This window comes from Mirounga angustirostris, unplaced genomic scaffold (genome assembly GCF_029215605.1).
Source record: "Mirounga angustirostris isolate CCGP_5_RB_7025 unplaced genomic scaffold, mMirAng1.0.hap1 SCAF_5, whole genome shotgun sequence".
Taxonomy (NCBI): domain Eukaryota; kingdom Metazoa; phylum Chordata; class Mammalia; order Carnivora; family Phocidae; genus Mirounga; species Mirounga angustirostris.
Window position 1 is genome coordinate 33057160 of NW_026991713.1, and position 22840 is coordinate 33079999.

The 22840-nt window shown below is 33.2% G+C and overlaps 1 long non-coding RNA gene across 1 annotated transcript in view; it reads right to left on the bottom strand.

Annotated features, from left to right (window-relative positions):
• LOC123838110 (uncharacterized) overlaps positions 1–22840 on the bottom strand; it is a 270249-nt gene that overhangs the window by 201589 nt on the left and 45820 nt on the right. The window contains exon 3 of the long non-coding RNA XR_006789434.2: positions 19071–19125. This is a non-coding gene — a long non-coding RNA (uncharacterized LOC123838110). The remainder of the gene's footprint in view (positions 1–19070; positions 19126–22840) is intronic.

Below are 22840 nucleotides of genomic sequence, written 5' to 3' on the forward strand. Positions count from 1 at the left end.
AATAATAAGAAATCAATACATAAATGAATCAGTGCATGAATAAAGTTAGTAGTCAAAATTGAAAGCCAACTATTGGAAAACTTTTTAAAATATTTAATTTATGTTGTACTCAAAGGTCTGGAAGAAATGCAAGGAATTTTTCTCTTCTATCTCCTTGTTCACTTCGCCATCTGTGTACTGCACAGAGATAAATGGCAATCCCATTTTCAAACCCCAAGGTTTTAAATTCTATTACAAACCAGACATTTAAAAAATGCTTTTATTGTAATTTCATCTAAGTCAATTTTCTTATCCCATAATAAAGTATTATTTTCTCAGCAGTAACTCCCCAACTATATACAAAAAAATCTTAAAATATTAAATGCATCTTTCCCCCATGAAATGCTTCCACATTTAACTTTTTGATATGTCCTATTTTCCCATCTTTAAATAATCTATATAGTTCTTGCCTACTTTTAAATATACTGATATTCTGCCACCCTTAAGCACTGTTATTCCACATTGTTTACTTTATTAGTGACATTTCCAAAAAGTTAAAATAGAGATCTTGATTCCTTTACCATTGCTTAGCTTTTACAGTAATCTGGTTTTGACTACAGGTTACATTGGTTATCTTATATTTGTGTGTTTTTGGTCATGATATCAATAGTTGGCAGGAGTTATTCCCTACTATTACAAAATAAACTCAATAACTTAAACTACATTTTTCACTTTAACAATTAATTCTATTGAAAGAGATATTGAAGGTTTATACCTTTCTATCTTTTTATATCACATTGGGTCTATTTTTTAATTATAATTCTTTACCTACAAATAATTTGACTATTAATAAAGGGATAAATATAAGAAGGATAATTCCCTAAAAAGTCATTTCCCTGATTTATAAATCAGCCTAAGACAGTTATTTTCAAAAGGGCAAACCGATCTCTGCTAGTAGAATGAATGATGCTTTTTCCCTACATGAAAATATCTATAACCTTAGCTTTGTATAGAATTACAATAAAGAGGTTTTCTCTTATGAAGTCAATATCCAAATTAAAAATATAAAAATCCCATTAATGCAATTTTAACTTCAATATTCAACATTTCTTAAGCCCTAAATCGTATGTAACTGGGCACAAAAATTTTGTTTATTGTATGTGGGACATTTATCTAACATAATTTGGTAATATATCATGACCTCATTAATGTCCTTAAAAATCACTTAAAAGAAGCAATTATATTGGAACATTCCTTGAGAAATTTGTCCCTAATAGTCAAGAAGATTTCTAAGACTTAAGTGTGTATTTGAAGTATCTATAATTTAATGGTTGGAGATACATTCACTTAAATCCATAAGCCAAAGTGTGTATTTCTACCTTCTAACTTTCTGCTGATTTACTGTAACCAGTCATGTATTTTTTATAAAACTGATTTTTAAAAATGTAAGTGCCCTTCTTGATAAAGCAAACTAAGTTGAACATCTTTTCAAAGTAAAGCTTTAATGTAATTAAAGCTACACATTATTAATCAGCATACCACCAGGTAAAAAGGTGCTTAATAAATAATGATCTGATGCACTACTGAAAATAACTATCATGAATACCCTTCATACAGTGTGACCATAACACTTAGTATTTTGTTTTAGAAGAAGAAAGTGACATTTGTTAAATTATTGTGATAATACCTATTTATTCTTATGAATATATTTACATTATTACTATTAATGTAAATTTTATTATTATGAATAATGAAATTTATTATAAATATATAAAATTTTCACCATTTTTCTGATTTTCATTAGTAAATTTAATAACAATTGTAAATGCTCTCACAATGTAAGATTTTGAAAGGTTAAATTTTACTTAACAGGCTACTGTTTCATTTTATTTAAATCTCATAATATATGAAATTGGTTTTGCTTTTTTAGTCACAGATCTTAGGAGTCATATAAATAGACATCGTTTAATACAAAAACACATTTTTAGTAAGTTAAGAAACCAGTTTTACGTACTATGTCAACATTCTAGATTAGTTACTTTACTGGTCTTGCCTGTAGAATATAATGTAAAACATTGTTTTTGTTTAAATTCCTTAAAATTTCTCCATTTGATTTCAGAGCATATTAATATCTGAATCTTAAAAGTACTGCAAATTTGGAATAATCAAAGTACTGTAAGTTCAATTAGTTAAATCACTAATTTTCTTCATAGTATATTCAGGACAGGTAATTTATTGAAATGAATGCACACAGAAAGGCAGTTATGTCCATGCAGACTTAAAGATAAAAAGAAGTATATGGTAGTGTTATAGCAAGATTATACTAAGTAAGCATTCACAGGTATTAAAGTAGTCTAGGAGGATTTTTAAGTAATGTGTCTAATTCATAATCACTTTAATGGCTTGACCCAGTAATTTAGGTTATATTTCCAGATCACAAGAAAAATTTTGTCAATTTCATGATAAATTCAAGTTTATGATTTAATACAGTTTATTATGTTAATCAATCTCCCAGATGATTCAGAATTCATCAGTTGCTGCATTCCTAAATGAAATTGCCTATCAACCTATTGGAGAGAAATAAAAATATAAAAAACCAAATGTTGGTCATTATGCAAACTAAACCACTAGAAGAATTATTGAATTTTATCCCATTTAATTAAAGAGTGACCTAGGAAAGACATTCAGTTCCCTCTATTAACACTTAATTAATTTTAGTGAATTAATAATATTTCTTTAGAAATTGAGTAATGAAATCATGATGTTAATAATTCATATTTAGTGGAGGGTAAAGTGGAGGCCACAGAGTGAGACTAAGTTATTTAGTTCCAAAGAAAAGGCATCTGTGCTGATAAGAAAAGGAAACAAAAATAAATCTTCTCTAATTTACAGATCACTTAATGTAGGCTCAGCATCTAGAACAGCATTCACCCATAAGCAACATGTTCTAAGCAACTATGAGACAGTGGGAAGACCTCATGTTCATTTCATTATCTTATATAACAGGTAAAAAAAAAATCATGAGATAGGAACTACTATTAAACATAAGAACATACAGGGAAATAAGGTTTTAGTAACTTGTCCAAAATCATATAACTTGTAAGTGACAAAGGATTCTATTTTGGGTCCATGTAATTCAAAAGTTTATGCTCTTAACCACCTCTTAGTTATGGTAAGAGTATATTGACAATGTATATGGCTATAAAATGATTACCTAGAAAATATGACTGTATTAAGTAATGCAAAGCCTTAAAATGAATTTAGATAATTAGAAGTTCCTTCAAGAGAAATATTTGTTCTCAATTTTTAAAATTTGAACATCTAAGACACTTGCTTCTCTAATGTATTTCACTGAAGGCAACTACAGCTTGGAAATCTAATTTTTTTCCCCCTAACTTCAGTTATTTAAGAAAGAAAGCAAACTCATGGACTCTGGGTACATTAAAGGACTCCAAAAGTTGTAAATTTGAATTAATGCATTAAATGATGGTCTTTTGTAACACCAGGCTCAAATCTGCAAATTGGTAGTTTGGCAACATGTGTGTTACATTTTTGGTTGATTAACTGATTTTTTTTTTTTTTTTTTAGAGAGAGTGAGTGAATGGGGAGAAGGGGAGGGAAGGTCAGAAGGAGAGAGAGAATCTTAAGCTAAGCGTGGAGCCTGATACAAGGCTCGATCTCACGACCCTGAGATCATGACCTGAGCCAAAATCAAGAATCAGATGCTTAACCCACTAAGCCACCCAGGCAACCCCGATTAACTGAATTTTTAACTTTTCAGCTAATATATAAAAGAGAGGTTAGAAAACACTAACGAAGTCTAAAGTTTCATTTATCAGCTTAGAGCTTACATGTATTGAGTGCTTAATACATACGGGTATTCTATTACCCATTAAAATCATGGTTGTCATAACCCATCATATAAAAAAATCACCTAGTTTATTGAAAATGCATATGCCAGGCTACTAGATTCTTAACAGTAGATCTGAGATGGGTCTTGCCATTTTTAATGTATTCCAGTTAACACTGATGCAGGTGGTGCCTGAACTTTTTTGCATTAAATCCTTACAGCACTGTCAAGTAGGAATGACTATTATTCCTACTTCACAGATGAGGTATCTCAGGGTTAGAGTTAAGTAATTTGCTCAAGTTCACACAGTAGAGATGAATTAAACTTCTGATCTTGTTATTGAATTCCTAAACCCAATTCTTCTGAACTCCATTATTCCTTATTCATATTTATCTAAATTAGTGTAGTTTTTAAGTCTGCCTGCTTGTTACCATCACCAGGGAAACATTTTACCCATTCTTCAGCTCTACTCTCAGAGAGTCTCTCATAATTTTTTAGAGTTTCCAGGAATCAGTATTTTAAAAAGAAAATTCTTCCTAAGGAATTCTAATGTACAACCAGAATTAGGAACAACTGTACAGTTGAGAATCACCGTACCACAGGGAATTCCAAAGTTTATCATTTATCCAAGTTGGAAAGGCCATAGATTAGGAGACAAGGTGAATGAATGGTGTAGATTTTCCTCATCGTTCCCTGTCCTTTTAGGTTATTTCAATGCAATTATAGTTGGATTGAAAAAATAGAAGCACCAGCCAATTTCCTGTTGCTTTTGTCAAGTTCATTGAAGTGACTTACATGCCTTCTTATGGAATCTGGAATTCTAGTTTCAGGAAAACTGCATAAGGAATCTTTTTTTTTTTTTTATGGGTCTTGACATATACATCTTCTCGATTAAAAAGTACTGCTCTTCGTTCTATTACATAAAATCTCATGATGCCATCTCTCTCTTTTTTTAAGATTGTATTTATTTGACAGAGAGAGACACAGCGAGAGAGGGAACACAAGCAGGGGGAGTGGGAGAGGGAGAAACAGGCTTTCCTCAGAGCAGGACCCTGGGATCATGACCTGAGCCAAAGGCAGACATTTAACAACTGTGCCACCCAGGAGCCCCAGTTTCCATCTCTTTAACTTTTAATATACAAGAACATAAAGAGCAATGCTTTTCAATCCAATGCTGTTTGTAAGCTGAAGTACTTTCCTCTCTTAAAGTTAGGTGAACTTATTCAAGAAAGAGGGAGAAAAACTACTACTTAGTTGAGATTTTCCAGTGGACTTTTTTTCATAAATCTTTTAAATGTCAACATATGTGTTTTTCTTCATGAAGTCACAGCCCATATTATTCAAATCTCTAATTTATTTGTGCTTCTTTTTTTTTCAGAAACTGGGTGTTTTAGAAATGTATTTGTCAAATTTTCAAATTTTAGATAACAGGCAGAGAACACATTGGCTTGCCCTGCATGTTTAGAGACTTTGAAGTAACTTGACATAAGCCTTGATGTATACCCTAACAGAGGGATTAAGGTATTTACCTAAATACCTATGGAGTGTATTAGTGGTGGCTAGCTACTTCAGTCAAAAAGAGGAAAGGTAACAAATAGAATTATGTACCCACATATACATACATTCACACATCCATTCACATATAGTTCCAAGGAATCCTCTACATCAATTCCAGCTCACAAATTCTCAATACTACCTGCTAAAGAGAAACTTGCCTATCTAATTAAACATACTTGTAAAAAAAAAAATCTGGTCACTTGTTCTTTTTGAGATCCACATTTAGATGTTTTGTCTTATTCTCAAATATAATTTTTTGCACAAAATCTCTAGTTAAAATGAAGTATTTTTTGTGAATGGAAAGACCTCTTAATACTCTGAGGTCACTTTTTATGTTGGAGTCACATGATTTTCAGATTTGATCTACATAAAATTAGAGTTTCAGGAACATTCATTTGTATCACTTAGTTGCTCTTTGCAAATATTAGTGGGAATATCAGATATTAAGCTTAAATTTATGGATTTTACATACTTAAAACATAACGTATTGAGATTTCTTATAGTTATTTGATAGTCTCAAGATAACCGACATAATCTTTAAACTTCCCATTAACTTAAAAGAAACAACATTTTCCTCTAAGATGAAGTGAAATTTGTTTTTTGTCAAACACCACTTAAACCAAAACTTTATAGTTGATTACCCTTGATTAATTAATGCCAGAAGTTTTAACAATATGTCTGAAGATTTATTGCTTGTTATTACAAAGGAAAAAACACAAATCAATATTGTTTCTTCAGCATCTAATCTAAATGCTCCATTTATCAAGTTTGTGAATTCAAAAAAGATGCATTCAAAGAACTAAGATTTTAAAAAAACTATCTTTGATTATGTAGTTAGAGTGCACAGTAGAACAGTTGGGTTTAATAGTTTCACTAATAAATGATTAAAAAGACTACCTTGATTAAGTACCCTTATATCCTTATGCAACCCCAGAAATTCCATACTAGTAAATGATGGGTGATGGGTGATGGGTGATAGAGAAAGTTATATGTCAGTTTTAGAAAAAGAAACCTGCAGCTTCATACATAAACCTATGTATGAAGCCTATAAAAGAAAGTGAGAGAATATGGCCAAATCCTATAGGAGTAAATATGAATGAATAGTTAGGGAATGGCCTTCAAATTAACAACGATAGAGTATCACTTTTTAAATCTAGTATTATTGTTGTTTAGTTTTCTGATAATATAAAAGTGAATGTTTTATGAAACTATTTTGTATACAATCTCAGATAATATAACCATAATGCAAAATTTGTGGATAATGGGAAAAACAAACACTGCATTGACCCTTTCAGCTGTTAAATACAAGCTCTTTAGAGAGTGTCCTACTGAGTCCCAGGCATGCCCCTTTTTTACCATAGACTTATAAGACAGTCTTGGGTACCTGTACTAAATAGAGATATTCTATGAAAATCTATTTTTAAATGTGGAAACAAGCCAAATAAATGAAAACACGATAATTTTAGATCTGTAGATTTGGCATGAACCATGACTCAAGCAATTGGACAAAAGTTGTCAATTTTAAGTGAGTTTCACTTAATACATAGCTGAAAGTTTTAATCATTCAGAATATAGAAGTTCAGTTTCAGATTCAAATTTTCACTTCATGAAATTCACATTTATTCATAATTATTCCTTCTCTGGCTCCTAGAATGGTTCTTTGTCCACTTGTTCAGTGACCTTTTTGCCAAGTTTATGATTTCTATAATAGTAAGAAAGCAACAAGAAATGTTAAAAGCAATAGATTTTATGAAGAATTCCCTTGCAACACTGAACAACTTTTTCTTTTTCTTTTTTTTTTTTAAAGATTTTATTTATTTATTTGAGACAGAGAATGAGAGAGACAGAGAGCACATGAGAGGGGGGAGGGTCAGAGGGAGAAGCAGACTCCCTGCCGAGCAGGGAGCCCTACGCGGGACTCGATCCAGGGACTCCAGGATCATGACCTGAGCCGAAGGCAGTCGCTTAACCAACTGAGCCACCCAGGCGCCCTGAACAACTTTTTCTAATTGAAAGAAAAATATGCCTACAGAGGTTAATGCACATTTCATGAGCTTTCACCTGAGGTACCAGGAAGAATTCATGACCTCCACATTTGACAGAGAATAAAAGGCTCCAAGGTCTCCATAATAATCTGAGGAAGATCAGTGATAGTTTATTTGCATTTCTCAAGGGCTTTCTGCAGCCTTACTATCTTACCTGAAAAGTGAGCCTAATAATAGCAATTTGGGTCATCAACCCACAGATGGGATACCTATTTTAGGATGGAAGGTTTTTAACAAACCACATTACCTAAGTGGCAACTAATTGTACTTACCCATATGGCTGACTGAAAAAAAAATATATATATATATACATATATATTGCTATTGATAACTGTTTCTCCTTTACCTTAGAAATGTCAGAAGAAAAAGTAAGTGAAAGTTTAAAACCATGTTACAATATTGGGAAAAAGTAATTAAAGTTTTCAGAAAAGCCGTAATTTTTCTGGGCTGTGTATCAGATAAGGGCTTATTACGTCCCATAAATGGTTAATGTTCTCTTTATCAGTAAATATATTTGCCCTAGTCTAGTCAGTTTCCTTCACCTGGATGTCCTTATGGTTAAAGCATAGTTTATTCAAGATAACAATCTACTCTTAAGGATGTTCCTAAGGTCTTGAAATAGAATGATGTTATTAGTTCTTCCCAGTCTAAAAATCTTTAAAATTCTCTCCATAACTAGCATTCTGTAATTCTATGGCCAATGTAACCATTAAAGCTTTATGTAACCACACAGAAAATATATTATAAATTTGTCTTACATTTTTACAAAACAGAATATTTGGGGGTTAAATTAGAAAATTTCCATGGTGGGGCACCTGGGTGGCTCAGTCGTTAAGCGTCTGCCTTCGGCTCAGATCATGATCCCGGGGTCCTGGGATCGAGCCCCACATCGGGCTCTCTGCTTGGCCTGGAGCCTGCTTCTCCCTCTCCCACTCCCCCTGCTTGTGTTCCCTCTCTAGCTGTCTCTCTCTCTCTCTGTCAAATAAATAAAATAAAATCTTTAAAAAAAAAAAAGAAAATTTCCATGGTGAATTTTGTAAGTGGTACAACAGATGAGAACAGTAAATTGTTTCAATGTATAACATATTTCTAATTATGAAATCTAATCACTGGAGTTTTATTATCTTTTCAGTTTTTCATTAGATAATAAATACTGGCATTGTTTTTCTATTATAATACCAGTCATTCTTTTATGTTACTCCAACTGATTTTATTTTCTGATTGATTTCTCCAAACCATAATCTTAGTTATAACCTAAGAACTACACAAAACACTGGTACCTTAGGAGTATAACATTGGGGCAATTGTTATGAATATTATATAACTAGCATGACTCTTTTTCAATTTTTTCTTGATATATCCAATGACTTTCAATCCTTTTTTTTTTTTTTGTATACATTGTTTGTTTTAAGCAAATTCCCTCCTACCTTTCTACTTTCTCTTGTTTTGCTTATTCTGTTGTTTTTTTTTTTCTTTGTTAGAATAAGTATATAATTTATACTCTTGGTTTATTGGGAATACTGATTTTTGTATATTCATTAACATTCCTATATTTATAATGAATCCAAGCCTATTTTTTTAACCTGAATCCAATTAGCCAACATATAATACATCATTAGTTTTTGATAAAGTGTTCATTGATTCATTAGTTGCTCATCACATCATGTGGCCTCCTTAATGCCCATCACCCAGTTACCCCATCCCCCCAATCACCTCTCCTCAAAACCACAATGAGGTACCATTTATGCTGTTGGTTTTAACTGCTTATACAGTTTAACACACATTTTTATTTCCTATTTCCTCTCCCAGGGCCCACTTACACCAGTAAACCAAGATCTTGTCTGCCATTTCAATGATCATGATCTAAACTACATCAGCCATACCATTAAAAAACTTTGAACTTCAGTAATATCTATTCAGATCTTATTGATGGACATTACTTCATTGATAGCTACATTCTGGGAGCATATCCGAACTGATAGCAAATAATCTCTTGGTCTGTCAACCACAAGTATTTGTTGAGAATCAAATCCAAAAGTCTTTGACTTGGTGTTTATGACTCAAAGCAAACCCAAGCATAGTTAGCAGTGGATCTTTAAACTTTTTAAAACTTAAAACAAACGGTGTGTGTTGGGGGGGAGGGGGACTTTTGGGACAGAATGTCTGTGCTTTCAGCATATAAGTTTCAGGACCCCAAAATGGTTAAGAACCACTAAGTATGCATGAGTCATGTATAAGAATATTTTTCTATGCAAAAATGTTGTAGTTATTCCATAAGCAAAAAGCCATGGAACAATCTATACTTTTCAAATAATCAGGAGAAATCAGAATCCAACTCTTCCACTTAAAAAATTTAGGATTTTATTTTGTAACAACCTCAAGAAACCATTTGGAAAAATATTAATAATTATATCAATACAAGGAATTTCTAGCCCAGAAAGCAAAACTATTTTCCCAATGGCAATACAAACCAGTATTACTCTAGTTATGTGGATAGCTGTTTTAAAGAATTTATTAAATATACATTAATTGTATTCTTATAAGACACTTTGCTATTGGAAAGGACCAATGTTTTAACTCTGGCAAATATTTGATTTTTATGCAATGTTTCTGTGAAGTAAGAAAAAAAGCTTAAGTAACAAATAAATACCTCACAATATTAATAGAATAGCTAAATATCTTGATTCAATTTCTAAGTCAATTACATGATAGTTTGTTTTTCAGTGAATTGAGTAAAAATAAAGGTCTTTTTAACAGGTAAGTTATTTTATTCCTATTAAAAATATCAGGATTAATCAAATTAATTATGCTTTATTTTCATCCTATATAAAGTGTAGTTGATGACAAAGACCTATGAATAATGTATGAGTACAATTTGCAGTTCATGCTTAATTGAACCTACTTACCCAATCTGTCATCTTTCACTTCTTCCTCCACTCAGTCATTTAATACATTTATTACTTACTTGACAAACATGATTTGGAAAATAGGTTTTATAATAATAATACATATAGTGGTGAATTTTGTGAGGATCAAAAAGTAAAGTCAATATTCAGTTATGGTTAATATTTTATTACCTAAAGAACTACATAATTCAATTTTATTTTGTTAGACCTTGCAAATTGTTTTTATTACATAAACTGTTGATTTAGCTGTTACACATTTGAATTAAAATAGTCAAAGCAGTCCCATCTGAGTTCAGATGTTGACTTTGTTCCACAAATCAGAAACAAAAGATATGGTGGGATATTTGGACCAGAAAATGTGTGATAGGACTCTAGGGACAGGAAAGTATTTGACACTTGTCTTGAGACGACATGCTACACAGTACCGTACTAACTCTAGAAAGCCTTCCGCATTTTCTTTGATATGTACATCTGGGGCATATCAAGCTCATTGACATGGAAACTTATTCTTTCCTAAACAAATCTTTTAATGTCTTTGTATGTTTTTTTTATATATTACAATTTTAAAAGTTTCTACATGGACTGTAACTATATCCTACCATTGTGTTTTCCACCTGTGTCAGTCAGGTATTCAAAAAGACTGAATAAAACTGGACATACCTCACAGCCTTACTACTCTGATGATGGGGAGTAATTTCTGACAATGAGTAATCAATTCTTAGTTCCCAAGCTCCATTATTACAGAATAACCTTAGGATCTTAATGAACTACTGGGGCTGAAAATTGTATTTAATGCTGCCAAATCCAAACCTCCTGACTGTGTTAATCCATTATTTTAGGGTCAGTGGAAAGTGTATATCAATTTATATCAATTTGTCTATATATAGTATGAAGTAGGAACGCTCACGTAAGCAAGGTCAGGCTAAAAAAAAGAAAGAAAGAAATTCAAGGAAATAGAAGACTGTGTTTTGCTGTTTTCTTTAACTGTTTTTATTGTATCTGGCATAAAAATTTCCATAGAGTGAAATTTGTGTACAGACAAGCGCCTGCAATATTCCTGAGGTATTAAGACATAGTCAGAAAAAGAAGATATAGGAGGAATTATTTGGTGGGTGATGACTGTAAATTAGAAATTAAACTATATGCATATAAATTTGTCCTGATTATACTCTAAATCATATAATTCTACTCTTTACTAGGACCATTCCCCAGACATGTCCCCTCTGTTTCTTACTTTTCTCCCTCTCTGGGATGAGAATAACAACAACAAAAAGATGTCTAAATGTTAATGTCAGACATTTCTTCTGAGCTCATAAAAGTTTATTTTGTCATTTAATTGTCTCTTCTCTGTAATAAGGCAATGAAGATCTCAGTGTTCTGAGGCTGCCACACAATGACCATCCAGTTGACAGTCTCAGGAATGATGGCAAAATGATGGACTTAGCAGCAACAGGTCACACTTTGTAAATCCGACTGAAGCAGAACTAGAATACTAATGAAAGCCAACCACCATTTCCTTACTTGCTCCCAATTTGTAATTCTAGCCCTGGTGGCACATATATTACAGAGAGAATATTGTTTTCTAATTTATAGTCAGGAAGTCATTGAAGTGACTCTGACCCAGTTCTTTAAATAGATGTAAGTGTATTGTCTTATTAAAAAAATGTATACCACCTTGGAAAGGTGTGTGAATAAAATGATTTCTTTTAAGCTAAGTGTGGTTTTATAAAATAAAGTGTCATGTCTTATATAAATAAGTAGAGGTTCAGTGTAGATCAAACCAGTAGTAGGAGAGCATTCTTTCAACGTATGCTTTTAACATCAAATTATTACTTTTTGGCAATTCAGTTTCGGCAAAAATTTGCAGTCTGAGCCCCTTCATGTCATAGGCAAAGAAAAACCAACCATCAAAAGTTGTCCACCCAGTTTGTTCAAGATGGGCTTCGAAGTACTTTCCCTATGACTCACTTTGCAAAGTATTTCCCAATATAAAACAACGTGGCTCATTCTACAGGTGAATTATAGGCTGCACATAGAGCAATCATCATCATCCTAATTAATTTGAAGGTTAAAGAAGAAGATCTATTTATCCCACCTGATTCAAACCACAAATTTGTGTAGTAAGTATTGTTATCCTTATTCTACCAATGAAGACACAGTAATTAACAGTGTGAAGTTGGATTCAGACTTAAGATTCGGCCTCCTCCCCCTGTCAAATTCTCCCCAAAAGTGAGATGTCCTGGATGCTTCTTCTAATTTGGTTAATGAGAAAGTCCCTTCTTCTTTGGTCCTTACTATCTTTGTCTGCATAATGAGGGATAGGACAAAGATGTCTGATGAAAATATCTTCCAGTTATATTATGCTTTTGTTTTGAACTGGTAGCCCTTTGTTAAGTCCGCCTGGGGTTAGCTAGTGATACGCGGTGGCCACCAGGGGGCAGCAAAATAAAATAACTGAAACAACAAGCTAAATCAGACCTTCATCAATGCGGTCAATGCAATACTACTTTGACACGGAACTGTAGTTTATAAAGCAATGTTACCCTGCTCATCACAATAGAAACTACAGAATAAGGAAAGCAGGATATTATTTTTTACAGTTTTCCAGAAGAGTGAAATATTGGCCCTTCATTAAAGAGGTTTAGAGGTGAATCTTAATCCTTTAATAAGCACAAGATTTATAAAAAAAAATTAATAAATCAACATCAACACGCTACGTAAAAGTAATTTTATAAAATAACATAGCCTAAACTGTTTCAGTTAGCTTTAAGGAGAGTTAACCTAAAAGAAAATAAATATTGGTCCAAATTTAGCAAGCAAAAAATAGAAAAATGCAATAACCAGACAAAGTGGTTAAGGGAACAGCAGAGGTTGCTCTGGGAAACTATAACAACTTCAAGTAGTCATTCCAAGGTCAATGTCAGGTTTAAAATCATGGTTTCAATGCAATTTTTGAATAAAGTTTCCTCCATTTGTCTGCAATAGTAAAATAAATTGAGACTACAGCTATATATGGATTTTCCTCCTCAGATCCAATCTAATGTTCAAGTTTTAAAATTAGAGGAGCTCCTGAGAAGAACTGTCAAAAATAAAGAAGAAGAAGGGGGGAGGGAGCCGGGGCGGGCGGAGAGACAGAAAAGGAAGGGAAAAAAAAATCTAACCTGAAGCCTGAAAAGCAAATATTTTAATAACTTGCCAAACTTTTGATTCCATACCCCATCTTTTATTAGAATGTCTAAAGAAATTAAAAGAATTTTTTAGAAGTGTAAATCTTCTAGTCCTCACTAGATTTTCCTGATTTTCTGCCCACTGTGTTATTTCAAATTGTGTAAGAATTCTCATTTCTTGGGTATGAATTATATGATTATAATTAAACAAAATTATAGAGCAGTTTGTTTTCATTTTACCATATTATAAGTAGAACTTGAAGAGTACGAATATAGTTTGGATACAGAGTCTCCATATATTGTATTTAATGGTTAGCAGAGATTTAATGACATAGCAAATGCAACTGAACCCTTTCCTCTGCCCCATTCACTTGTATTTTTCTTATTTCAAAATGTGAGAAAGATAGGCATATACCAAAGCATAGATTTGGTAAGATTATGTACAATTTAGCCATCTAACAATTAGTTTGAGCATTAGTTAATTAAGCTTAGCTAAATTGAATATTCATGCCACCACCACTTGTTTTTAACCCTAAAGAATACACATCAGTTTTTGAACGAGTTTCAGTTTAGTCTTTAAAAGTGCTAATTCTAAATAAATTTTTCAAAATTAACTGGCATGTGCCCATACTTACTGGACAAGTAAGCAGAATTATCCTTGCTTATTTAACAGCCAAATATAACTTGGTGTTTTCTAGTTAGTTTTAAAATATCAATGAACTGTGTCACATATATATTTCAGTTCTTTACAGTATGTAGTCCATTGTAGGTACACAATATGAATTATTACGATATATGATAATTTCCATCCTTGAGAAATAAGATTGATCCATAGCTAAGTTAAATGAATTTGAGACATGAGTATATTTGACTGGTTAAACTTACATGATAGGAAATATCCAAAAAAGTTGAAAACTTAATTAAGTCTCATATTTGGCAGAATGGTGAATTGTGAATTTTGCTGTAGGTTAATGATAAGTCTCTTACTTGGATAAACATAATCCAAGTGAAATAATTTGAGCCAAATGAAGCAGTTCCAAATTTACATGGAAACAAACCAACAGAAGCAATAAACAATGGGGGCTCCTTTCATACTTTAATTCCTTAAACTATCTTGAAAATCCTTGTTCCATCTGCACTCCCCTGAACTGATGAAATCTTTAGCTGAAGGATTTCAGTTTATATCCTTACCATGTGAATTGACTGGACTCATTCTTTTCATGACTGATAGGTTTTTTTGCTTTCTCGTTCAACTCTGCAATAAAAGGAAAATTCATGGTTTTCTTTGACACAACAGAGCTATCTCCAGCTTTATTTAGAGGAAGGATCTTAGGATAAAAGTCCATTTTCTTCTTCCTTTGTAGCAAACTTATATTTTCAGGATACTTAAAAGGATATCTTAAGGGCTATTGTTCAACTTCCAAATCCATTCATTCCTTTCTAGCTGCTACTTGGAATTCATGTGTGTGGTCAGAGGAAGGCTGGAAGGTCAATTTCTATACATATACCACTGGTCCATGCCCTTCAAAAAGACCGAAGTATGACGAATTTCTAGAATCTTTACAATGAATGAAGTGACATGGCCTCATCATAGAATAACCACAAGATTCTTGATCTTGGTGCTTCACAAATAATATGCCTTGTTTGTAGATGAAAACACAACAAAAACAATTAAAATGAAGACTAAGCATAAATGTAGCTCAGAAAACTAGAAACAATAATAAAAATTAAATATAAACATAGCTCAGCTCTCTGCCTCCAGCCAGGTAGGATGCTAACACGATTTCTTTGATAAATAACTGAATTCTGAACAATGGTCTTTAAGAGAAGCACTATGCAGAAATATAGGTTACAGAAAAATAACAGCTTCTATTTTGTCAGGTTTGACACTGGTGAAGTGCTTTCACCTATATTCTATCGTCATTTTGTGGCCCACCAATGATTCCACACCTGCTTGAAAGGCCTGTAAGCACGAAATCAGCTTTTGCAATAGGAAGAACTCCATGAGCACTTTTGTAAGGTATTTTAAAATTGACTTTGGTATTTTTCTTATGGGTATATTTCTGTGCTTTTTTGTGTCAACTCAACAAGGCTTCCCAAGTAAGGTTATTCCAAGTATAATGTGGGCCCTCGTAAAAAGAAAAAAAAAATTCTATGGAGTCAGAATCTTTGTCAATCTCATGTCATGAACAATGTGTGTCCCTAATCTTCAACTGGGTTTCATATTTGCATGATTAGCTTTAGCTGAGGATAGAATTGGGCCTCATGATTCATTGTCTAATTATGTAGTTTGCCCCCTGTGTTTGGGCTAAATCCTACACACAAAAAACTGAAAAATGAATATTTTAATGACCCTTTATTTTCTCTACATGATACCAAGTATTGTGCTTGATTGAATTAGATCTTTTTTAAAAGACTAAGCATAATCCAAACAGTGTTCTGTGAATTTTCTCAAGTCCTGAAATCCTATTTTGCCAAGTTTATCAAACTGCTTCAATAATTTTTTAAAAGTTTACCTTGAGGTATCTAAAATGCAAACCTATTGCATTTATTTTTCTATTGCCTGGGCACAAACAAAATGCCAAAGCTCTTGAGAAGGGATTCCCATGTTAGTGTAAATGACTCATCTAGTGTCTTCTATGAAACTGAATAATAGCGCAATCTATATTTTCAGCTCTCTGCCATTTGGTTTGATTGAAAATTTGATGCTTGTTTGTTTGCATAGCCAACTGCAATCCCCACTGTTCTTCTCCACACAAAGTGAAAGGTTATGTCCAAGTTAAAAACAAACAAACAAACAAACAAAACCAATCCATCAGAACTACCTACCAGTTAAATCTATTGTTTGTCCTCTAAGAAGAGAGATTTAGTTTTTTGTTTGTTTTTTTATGAATCTGGTTTGTAAAAATCAGACTTCTGTTAAACTAGTTGAAAACTCTACTTTTTACTCTATGTGTTCATGGACTTAATTTCATCAAAAATAGTAATAATTGTGCCCTAAAGAGCGTCACTATACTGATCTTGTGGTCAACATTTACTGATTGACGTGTACATATATAAAGTATGTAAAAACTAATGATCTAGATGTTTCTTCATTAGCACAAATAGTTCTTGTAAATCTTGGTCCTGTATTTTTGAAGTCTGTAAATGGTGGTGGTTTCCTACTTGCTTGCTGTTTTTATACCTGTGCTTGCGATTTATTATTCGTTTAAGCAACAAATTGAGAATCGTTCAAAATTGTGAAGACTAAAAAACATAAAAACATTGTGTATACTTTTTACGAATATTTGTTTTCATCATCTGAATCTCGTACTTGTCCCAAAAGGAAAAAAAAAAAAAAAAAGCTGTCGTTTGTCTTAAGCACACCTTTAAACGTGGTGAGTGAGAGAATGTTATGAATTGAAATGCAAAGAAAATATTCTATTCTTTCATTTAAATCATGTGGGCATATAAATCAAAACATTCCTAGTTGAGAGTAAAATTGATGGGAAATATAGCCAGAAAGAGCTAACATGCTGAATTAATTGTTTTATGAAATAAACAAGTAAAAGTTGACTCAATAAAATGACTGAACTTCCAAAAGACACGGGAGGATCTTGTGAGGGCGGTTCGATTACAGATACTTGGATCAGGTGCGCCATCTAGTGGTCAAATTTCACAACTCCCAGTATGAATGGACCAAAGACCTGTATTCATTCCCTGTCTTTTCTTTTTAGTTTGTCATTTCAGAAGTTCTGAATTTTTTACAAAAGTCTCTGAAAATTTTCTAATCCTATGACCACATATTTACCTCAAAAAGTAAAAGCATAAGTATGTAAGTCCACAATCACATCATGTATAACGAAGATGTTTCATTTCCAGTTTTATAATTTTAGTATTAAAGAAAAAAACCCAGAAAGGTTAAAACAAGTATGACCTTAAAAAACAGCATACCTAAAAGTAAAAGCATACAACACTTTGGTCAATGCCCACTCGGAATTTCAATGAAAACACCAACACACTTTGACAAAAATAGTACTAATTACCAAACTTTATAAAGGTAATCGAGCTTACTGAAGAGTGAGCTGACTCAAAAAAACATTTTTCTCAGTTGGTCGAGCGACCAGCTCTTGGTTTTGGCTCAGGTCGTAATCTCAGGGTCCTGAGATTGAGCCCCACATGGAATCTGCTTGGGATTCTCTCTCCCTCTCTCTTTGCCCCTCTCTGCTCTCTCTAAAATAAATAAACCAATCTTTTAAAAAAAAAAAAAAACCGCATTTTTCTCTAGATAATAATATTAAGCAACCCCACCTAAAATACTAGTGACTTTTCTTGGAGTCATGGACTAACCATTTGTGAAGCTGTGGCTGTTTTTGTTGGAATTGAAATAGACCCGAGTAGATACAGGGGAGACAAACTTGAGTCTGAATTTTTAGCAATATTTTAAATTTTAAACTGAAGGTTCAATTGCATCACTAGTATTTCAGAAGAAAAAGTAAATATCCACGTGGATTTTAACTAAGAAATTTCTATTAAGAAATTCCAATTATTCTTTTTTTTTTTTTTAAGATTTTATTTATTTTATTTGACAGAGAGAGACACAGCGAGAGAGGGAACACAAGCAGGGGGAGTAGAAGAGGGAGAAGCAGGCTTCCCGCTGAGCGGGGAGCCCGATGTGGGGCTCGATCCCAGGACCCTGGGATCATGACCTGAGCCGAAGGCAGACGCTTAACGACTGAGCCACCCAGGCGCCCCTATTTTTTTATTTTTATTTTTTATTTTTTTAAGATTTTTTATTTATTTATTTGACAGAGAGAGACACAGCGAGAGAGGGAACACAAGCAGGGGGAGTGGGAGAGGGAGAAGCAGGCTCCCCGCAGAGCGGGGAGCCCGATGCAGGGCTCGATCCCAGGACCCCAGGACCCTGGGATCATGACCTGAGCTGAAGGCAGTCGCTTAACCAACTGAGCCACCCAGGCGCCCAAGAAATTCCAATTATTCTTACATGAAATAACAGAATGATTAGTTTAAACTCTCTCTTAATAACTATGCTTTTTTTTTTTTTTTAACTTTCTTTCTTAGCATGTATCAAAAAGAAATGGCCGAATGATTCAGATCCTACTTGACTAGAATGTTAGGCTTATCTTCTCCTGTTCCTCCCACATTGTCTTCAGTTAACTCTTTAAATAGAGCAAATAGAACGCGGGCGGGGGGGGGGGGGGGGGGGGGGGCTTCCTGCTCCAAGTGAGGCCAATCAGAGCAATTAAGAAAGGATTTAGATCTTCTGAACTTCTGATCACCAAACGGTCACCAAGAGGCTGCAAGTGCTTCAGTGGAATTAGCAAATGGGATAAAAGCCCCTTGGTTCTGAGAAAGACAAAAGGAAATGCGTGTGCGTGCGCACACACACACACTCTTAAAACCTCACTCCCTGGCATCTCCCCGCAGCTATCCTCAGATTCAATGTTCCCTTCTTGCTATTCCAGGCCACAAGGATGTTTAACTACACTAGTTTAAACAAAGCAAAACAAGTACACAACAACAACAAAACATGAAATGTAAAAGATTCACCATCCAAGGGCCCTACCTGATATCCAAGTGGAGGCATCTCATTAGGGACAGCCTAAGGGTGATGATAGTCGCTAAAAAAAAAAAAAAAAAAAAAAAATACCAACTTCAGTGTTCCAGAGTAAAATTGTCTACTCTTAGCGATTTCACAGGGCTGACAATGATTACTGACTAATGGTTGATGAGATCAATAAATGAACCATCTATCAATTGAACCCAAAATACATTTAGACAAGAGGAAATTAACCTTCTGTGCAGAAAACAATTAACCATACTGTTTAGTTCAATATACACTTGGTAAGAGTTAACACAGTTTCAAAGAACTAACTTGTGCATAAGGCCGAGAAGATATTTAGGAGAGTGTCAATGTGAGCCATTGTTAGGGTTATATCATACATGCTGATTTTCCCAGAATAGTCCTAAATTCCTCAATTTATTACATGTGCCAGCTTCCCTTCCTCTGTCTCTGAGTCCTCATATTTATTTCATAACTAAGGAGATGTGATGGAGTGATGCTTCCACCAGGAATGAAAGAAAATATTAATCAGATTTAAACTGTCATATTTTAATTCAAATTTCAGAAAGAAAATACTAATGTGTTGTTAATAATAAGAATTCTCTTTATAAATTTTAACTTTTATTATATGCTTTTCGTTGGTCCACATCCAACCAAAATTTGACAAATGACTATGCTCAGCAACCTTTGAGCGTTCACATACTTGATATAAAAATTTCTCCTTTAAAACAAGATTTAACTTTAAAAATGAATGTAGGGTAAGTAAAACAAAATGGGATAACTAGAATGCCTTATTTCCTCATAATTTTCCCTAGAAAGGAGATCATTCAAAGTTTAACTCTGGTAAGAATATCTCTTGTTGCAACACTTTGGTGGCTCATTTGGTTAGGCAACTGCCTTTGGCTCAGGTCATGATCCCAGGGTCCTGGGATCAAGTCCCATGGCGGGCTTCCTGCTCAGCAGGGAGTCTGCTTCTCCCCCTGCCCCTCCCCCCAATCGTGCTCTTTCTCTCTCAAATAAATAACATCTTTTTTTAAAAAAGAATATCTCGTTAATATATTCAACAAGGTTTGGTTATTATGAAACTTCACCATAACTTGGGCAAGTCCAATGTCAACAACTGTGTTTTCTTTTGCCAGAAGTGAGGCTTGCATGGAATTAGCTAAACTGTGAAGCCCTAAAGTGGAATCACAGTCCTATTTGGTCTAGGTAGGCCTGACCTGACATTCTTAAGAATGACATTCTTAAGAATTCACACATTCTTAAAAGGATTAAAATTATTAAATTAAATTTAAGTTATTAAATTAAATTAAATTTAAATTATTTCCTGAATGTTTATTTTAACTTTATTTCAATGCCTCAAGAATGACATTCTTAGGAATTCACACATTCTTAAAAGGATTAAAATTATTAAATTAAATTTAAGTTATTAAATTTAATTTAATTTAAATTATTTCCTGAATGTTTATTTTAACCTTATTTCAATGCCTTAAGAGTTTTCAAGAAAATAGAGAGGACCCATTCAAAGTAAATTACCAGGGGCCCCACATTCTTCAAAGATCCTTCTCAAAATCATCCTGGTAAACATAGCTAATTTTAGACAATAAAGTGGGTAAATCATAAGCAGTAATAGAGACTCACATTTGATAGGATAAATGATACATACATTCACGTTTATTGTGGGTCCTATATAACCTTATAACTCTGTTCCATTTATTGACTAAGTTAATAGCTTTCCACTGCTTGGAAAGAATATGTTGTCAATAAAATTACAATGCACACATAATGTTTTCCAATGCTTAAACAAATTGATATCATTTTTGCAAATGACCTTAAGTTGTTTATCCAGAGGGCAAACATCTAGCTATGTTTCCAGACAAAGGAAGGCAGCTTGTGAATAAACACTAAGCATTGAGCACCAACAGAGAATCACTAAATATGAAATACTTGATAGGCTGATTGGAGTCCTTGCTTGTACCTCTATTGTGTTTGCGCCTACGGGTTTCTTCCTCTTCCCAATCCTAAAATATGATTTATGGTCCTGCATTCAAAATACACTGCACATTATATTCCTATCTCTTGTAGTAAATCTAGGTGTCTCTATATATACTCAGCCTCTGGTACCAAGGTGTTAGAATACTTTTATTTTTAATACCTGTTTTAACCACTAGATGGCAAGGTAATGCAAATTATAAACCAGGCAAAAAAAACGAAAGGACTTTTTTCTTAATGCATTGTTTCTCTAGCTTTCCTCATAAATAATTTTTTTAAATTCTTTGTTTTTGACTCATAACTGGGACACTGATTTCCTATTCATAATCCTCCTATCAAGATTTTTATGTTATTATGTTATTTATGTTATTATGTTATAGAAAAAATCATATATATAAAAGTAATTATTTTTTAGCTACTTGATAACAACAGGAATTATTTGTAATTTTTATTTTTATTTTTTTAAGACTCTATTTATTTATTTGACAGAGAGAGCACAAGCAGGGGGAGTGGTAGGCAGAGGGAGAGGGAGAAGCAGGCCCCCTGCTGAGCAGGGAGACCAATGTGGGGCTCGATCCCAGGACCCTGGGATCATGACCTGAGCCAAAGGCAGATGCTTAACCGACTGAGCCACCCAGGCACCCCTGTAATTTTTAATTTCAATGTCAAGTGTTCTAATCCAAAGAATAGTAGAAATTCTTGCATGTTAGAGTTACAGAAAAATTTATATATTACTCTTTTCTAGAATAAGGAAATACATTTTTTTAAATGAGTTACCATGTATAGTCTATTTCTCAAAATCATTAAAAGGCAGTTAAGAATATCTTTTCTTCAAAACCTGCTAAATATAATCTAATCTTTACTAATTCGAAAGGAGCTTGGTATTACACAACTGCTCTGAGAATTGTGGATTTGGTCTCAGGATGGACAACGATAGGCTGCAACCAATTGGGAAGAAAGTTTCCAGAGTTAGTGGAGCTCCTGTTCCATAAGTACCCTCCCCCAGGCTTCACCCCATACAACAAAGTTTGGGCAATCTTCCTGGTTTTCCCCACACATTCTTAAAAGGATTAAAATTATTAAATTAAATTTAATAACTTAAATTTAATTTAATTTAAATTATTTCCTGAATGTTTATTTTAACCTTATTTCAATGCCTTAAGAGTTTTCAAGAAAATAGAGGGGATCCATTCAAAGTAAATTACCAGGGGCCCCACATTCTTCAAAGATCCTTCTCAAAATCATCCTGGTAAACATAGCTAATTTTAGACAATAAAGTGGGTAAATCATAAGCAGTAATAGAGACTCACATTTGATAGGATAAATGATACATACATTCACGTTTATTGTGGATCCTATATAACCTTATAACTCTGTTCCATTTATTGACTAAGTTAATAGCTTTCCACTGCTTGGAAAGAATATGTTGTCAATAAAATTACAATGCACACATAATGTTTTCCAATGCTTAAACAAATTGATATCATTTTTGCAAATGACCTTAAGTTGTTTATCCAGAGGACAACAATACCAAGGTACTATAAAGTTAATCAAATTGCATACTATCTGGATAATTTGGGAGAACTTTTGGTCCTTTTTTTTAGTTTTATTTCACCAAACTAAAACATACTAAATGAAACCTAGGGTATGTTTTTTATTCTTTTTAAGACTGAAGAACTCCATTTTTCCCATCTGTAAAAATTGATGTAATAATTAGTAAACTGGGCAATTATAAGGATTCAATGAATTAGTGTAAAGCTTAGTAAATAAAAATTTGAATT